This window comes from Crocodylus porosus, unplaced genomic scaffold (genome assembly GCF_001723895.1).
Source record: "Crocodylus porosus isolate Cpor-Errol unplaced genomic scaffold, CroPor_comp1, whole genome shotgun sequence".
Classification (NCBI taxonomy): domain Eukaryota; kingdom Metazoa; phylum Chordata; order Crocodylia; family Crocodylidae; genus Crocodylus; species Crocodylus porosus.
In genome coordinates this window covers 42696502-42702374 of record NW_017728907.1, presented here as the reverse complement: position 1 = coordinate 42702374, position 5873 = coordinate 42696502, and positions in this window count along the sequence as shown.

Below are 5873 nucleotides of genomic sequence, written 5' to 3'. Positions count from 1 at the left end.
AACCATCAGTCACTTCAGCAGCTAATTCTTGAAGTTTTATCAAGAAGTTTCAGAAAAACTGTAACTCTGGCATCACAACATTTACATCTACTAGCAAAACAGTATATATTGGAATGGACAGTTCATTAGTACTAATTACCTCTAATCCCACAAACACTCAGACATGGACTATTCTGTATTTGCAGGATGTTTGTAGCGTTTGCAGGATTAGGGAATAAAATAATTTCCAGAAAGGCCCAGTGACAAGTATTAATATTAACAGTAAAATATTATACTAATAATGGACTGCATTTTCATTCACTCAGTCTTGTCTTCGCTTTGAAGTATATGACTTGGAAATACTACGCATGCTATTCACTTCTAAATATTATTGTGCTTAATTATAAATACTGCTTAGTTTTGGGTAGCACAGGGAACTAATCATACTACTACTACAAGAAAGTAAAGTAAAAGACAATGTTTTTTCTCTCCTAAAAATGTGAAAAGGGTGAGGTTGGAACCAGCAGAGTTCACAGCTGAATAAATGTCTTATTTATTGCTTGTGTACTTAGATTCTGGAATCTGTCTAATTATAAACACTTAGCATTAGACCAAAAATGTAATTAGAAATGTTGTTTAACTTTTAATGGTTAATTAAGTTGCTGAATTAATAGCCACCAACTGATTAGTATTTTAGAAAAAAAACTTGCTTGCTTTGCTGAAGCTGAAAATCTCATTAATAAAAGTCTTACTGTTAGTCTTACAGAGAAGGTGTTTGCCTAGGCAGAAAGAGGCGCGCACATATCGTGCATCAATGCTGCATCTCTCCTGTTTTGGGTTTAGTATTTTAACAGCAGCACTGGAAAAAAGGCAATATGTCACCATGGCAACTAGGACATCTTGTTTTAGAATATACATTACAAAAAGGTACAGAGAGTAGATAGAATAAAATTAGTCACACAGAAAAATATTGATTTCTGAGGAAAACAAACAGAACACAAACCAAATTACAATACGAAGGGCTTGCAATTTTCTTTTGAAGACAATGACATGGAAATTGCTATTTATCCTTTTTTACAATGACTGTCTATTTTCTAGTAAAATGTTCCTTTCTTAGTAAGCTTAAAAATGTATTTCCTCAGACTACCCTTTTCCTTGGAGAGAAGGCACCACCTCTTCTCCTATTTCAATACCTTCATAAAACTCACTCTTTTAAGGGGTTAAGCTCAAAGAGGTGAGTGAAACCAAGTATTAGAAACAATCAGGAAACCCTCAGATCCATCAGTCTTTCCACCAAACCCAGGGAGGGAGCAGATCAACACCTGGTGTAAATTCTCATACTCTGATCAAGTTAGCAGAGCTCTGAACCAGCTGATGCTCTTCTCCAAGGTGTTCTTCATTTCCACTATAGCGGGATTTATGTGAAGCAGGTGCAGCCTCAATTTTGTATTTTGCATGATGGTACTGAATTAATTGGTGCTTAACAAAATAATAAAATAATTGATGACTCAGGCTCACAATCTGTGTCCTCCGGCATATCAAAACAATTCAACCACACAGCCTTATGTCTCCAACTTTATGTTCCACTAAAAGCTCATCTTATGACTAAGTGTAATCAGTAAGTGATATGTCAGCTATGCTTGTTCATGTCTGCTAACTTCTACGTTTCATAGGCCAGACTGAAATCGTATATTTATATATCTACAATTTTAAAAGTTTTAAAGCTGATAGTCTCTAGACAATTGTCAGAAATGCAATAGGAGTAATTTCCAGCAAACTGGAGATGAATTGACTGAATCTGCAGAAAACTTAACTTTATAAAATCCATTCAAATCCACACCTGCAACTCAGGAAACTTGGGCTCAGGTGACTTGTTTGAAGTAAGATGTGAATTGCTCCAAGTAAAAATCTGTAAGACTGTGACTGTCTTCAGCTGGTTACCAGGTTGAGGGGGGGGAACAAGCCCATGTTTATTATTTGCAGTGGGATCTTATGCACTTAGACTGATTTAGGAAAAGAGAGAAAGGTCTGTGATGAACAAATGACACATGTATATACCTACACATTCATTTTGCTATTTGGTCATGGCACTTTAGGTACACATACTGCTTTTTAGAGAAATAAAAGGCTCATTTTCTTTCCTGACACCTCTGGAATCTAGCTGTAAGTCATTTTTTAGTTTAGGACTCAATCCAGATGCTTTAAACAGAAATATATTTTTCTATAAAGTATGCTCTATTAAGTGAGTTATGCTCTTTCCTTTAGTGTGTGAGCCTTTGTTCAGGCTTGCTGCTGAACAAGGCTTTAGATGTTTTATAACAAGATGACATTTTCCTTTCTATAATATCTGCAGAAACAATATCCCATTCATACTAACCTCCAACTCAATGTTTTTTTGTGGAACAGTGTTGAAAATGGTTTATCTTTCAGAGTGTTGTTGAAAAATAATTTGAATTCTTCTTTTGCTTCTTGCTGCTGATTGTCATCTCTGGATAGCTCAGGCTTAGGGAAAGCCAGAAAGGCCATCTGTCTGGAAGAATAAAAAAGCCTACTTGTTTTACTCATTTCCTGGCCAAAATGAAGAGCTGAAACTGAAATAAGGTTTTCAAGTAAGAAAAATGCTTAGACTGGCTTAAGCCAGATTTATAGGTAATTCCAGAAACACGATAGATGAAGGGTAACTGGAAAAGAATGTTTTTAATTCAACATAAATACAGCTAATATGGGGCATCTTTCTATTTAACAGAAGATATTTTGTTCACTTAAAAAATATTTGACTTGCTTTCCCAAATTAATGTATACAATTAGCTGAAGTAAAATCCAGTCTAGCAATTGAAAAGGTCAAATTAAGCTGACAGACTCTGACTTTTTTTAGCTTTGCTCCTTTTATTAGTGCCTAGATTATCTTGTGCTACAGAAAAGCCCCATGGCAAGGTTCAGTTAGTATGAATATGGGGCTCAGGATGCTTGCCCAAGGCACAGTGCAGAGTATGAAATGTAGAGAGTAGCGTTAGTAGTGTATGAATGTGTTCACAAGGAAGCTCCTACTCCATATACACGGGGCAAACTTAACTTTTTCTCCCAGACAGAAGTGTAGGGATGCACCCAGGGCAAAGCAGAAGCAACTTCCAGTAGCTTCAGCATTTGCAATTGGGAACACAGATGCCACGTAGGGCTGTGCAAAGCTTCGGTAGCCGATTCGATTTGGAGGAGATTTGTCCCACTTCAGCAGCCAAATCTCAGAATCCCAACTGAATCAGGAGACTTATTAAAATATGCAAATCGAATTGGAAGCCTCCGAATCAATTCAGAGAGATCTGGTGCCAATTCAGAGATTCAGCTATAGACTATACAGGCAGCAGTCCTCAATGACGCTGGACACAGCTGCCTCCAGCTGGTAAGTCTGTTGTGGAGGGCAGAGTGGGGGAGGGAAGGGGCGTGGAGGGGTGCAGATCAAGGGGCGTGGAGGGGGGCACGGGACTTGGGGAGGGGGGCTCCTGCCACTGCATGCTGCCATGCATTGCCGCTCCAGGATCTGCTCTTTCTGTGGCTTCTTTGGCGGCTCTTGCCACTGGTCTGGGAGGCCATGGGAGTGGGCGTGTGTCCCCGGATCTGCATGGGGTGGGCTGGGCTGGGCTGTGGCAAACTAGCCCCAGCCGCCTGCTGCCAGGCTGCACTCCATGTGGTGGGTGGAGACAGGGTTGTGCTCCCGGCAGCAAGCCCCCACTGCTGTGCTGCATGCTGTGGGGCAGGCAGAGCCAGGGCTTTCTCTCTCCAAGAGACTGAGGAACTACCTCACTGGTGTTCTATATAGCAAACAAAAACAGATCAACACCAGATTTGCAGAACTAACAAACAGCACACAGAGCCACCCAGATATAACAGGCCTTTACCAAGAGGAGATCTCTGCATTCAGCCATGAAGCCTAATCACAAACACCTTTGTTCTTTAAAGAAGATGAAGAAAGCAAAACTGTCTAAACTTGCGTGCTCCAACAACAACCCTACAAACCACAGTAGTATTATCAATCTATCCAACCACAACCTCAGCCTGGCTGTGGTATCCACACTATTCCAAAGTCTTTGGGCCCCTATACATGTGACAGACCTCTGCTCCAAAGCGTGCTAATTAGCAAGCATCAGAACAGACTTGCTTAATCAAGCCTGCTGGAGCATGTTAATTAGTGCGGCAGCAGCCTCCATGTCATGCGTATTCAGTGTCCCCTTATTTCAAAATTGAATGAGGTTTAGTTAAAGCACCCCTGCTGCCATTCTGAAGTACAGGACACTGAATACATGGGACACTGTAGGCACTTTAATTAAAGATCCTCCCTCCCTATGGAGCACATGTATAGATATCATTTGTTCCTGCCCCACAACACAACTCAATAAGGTGCATCTGTATGGAGACCTCTTCTCCACTGTCTAAGACTAAGGACATATTTCCATGACACTGAGCCAATGATCAACTTACCACAAACCTGACCCAAGTTCCTGGAGTCTACCTGAGCACCATAGCCTCACTTGGAATTGTACATAAACTGGTTCTGCCTCCAAGCCCATTGAGAGACTATCAAAAAATAACAATACACAGGACAACCTCAGTGCTGCAGAATGGAGAGCTGTATGCAGCCTTAAAAGCAACACTGGTATCATCATACAACAGGCTGATAAGGGGTGTGTCACTACTGCCATGGACAAATGGCATACATACATGAAGCTGAAACACAACTTTCCAACAGCTCTGCCCAAGGACCCTGTGGCACAGTACCAGAATCAACTAAATACACTTTCAAAAAAGCTACCTCTGGAAACAAAGGAGAGCATTAATTATTCCACCTCTCAGGAGTCCAGAACCTACAACTTTTACTTATTACCCGAGATCCACAAACCTGGCACATCCCATTGTTTCTGATGTGGCACCATCAGAGGGAGTTTCTAGTTACATTGACTCAATGGGCAACAAAAAGGGTGAGGGGGCTGGGGTACATGACTTACGAGGAAAGACTGAGGGAACTGGGCTTATTTAGTCTAGAGAAGAGGAGACTGAAAGGGGACTTAATAGCAGCCTTCAACTACCTGAAGGGGGGTTCAAAGTGGAAGGAGCTAGCCTGTTCTCAGTGCGGCCAATGACAGAACAAGGAGAAACAGTCTCCTAAAGGAGGTTTAGGGTAGATATTAGGAAGAATTTTCTCACTAGTAGGGTAGAAAAACACAGGAACAGTTACCCAGAGAGGCGGTGGAAGCTCCAACCTTGGAGGTTTTCAAAATCCAGCTAGACAAAGCTTTGTCTGGGATGAACCAGTTGGGAAAGATCTTGCTTTCAGCAGGGGGTTGGACTAAATGACCTCCTGAGGTCCCTTTCAAACCTAATTTTCCATGATTCTATAATTTTATTATCCTATCCCTATATGCCACAGGAGCTGCCAGTTATTTAAAAGGTATCACAGATTTCCTAAATGAATTAGTTTTCTTTGACAAACTTCCAGCTACTACTAATGTCACATCTCTGTACACCAACACCCCCCACAAGGACAGATTACAAGCCATAGAGAACATTATCCCTGATGATGACACTCTCCTGCTTTGTCTTCACAAACAACTATTTCAGATTTGGGGACTCATCATACCTACAAATAAATGGCATTACCGGGGGCACACTTATGACCCCCAACATGCCAAATATTTATGACAGACCTTGGAGCCTTTGTCTGTAGCTGACCTCTCATTCCCTTAGTACACCTAAAGTACACTGATGAAATCTTCATCATTGGAACTCATGAGAAGGACTCTCTAGAGAAATTCCACATGGACTTCAATAACTAGGCAAGCTGTTCGAGAAAATTATGCTGGCACACATCCAGGAGGGGCCAGCAGGGGACTGCATGCTTAGGG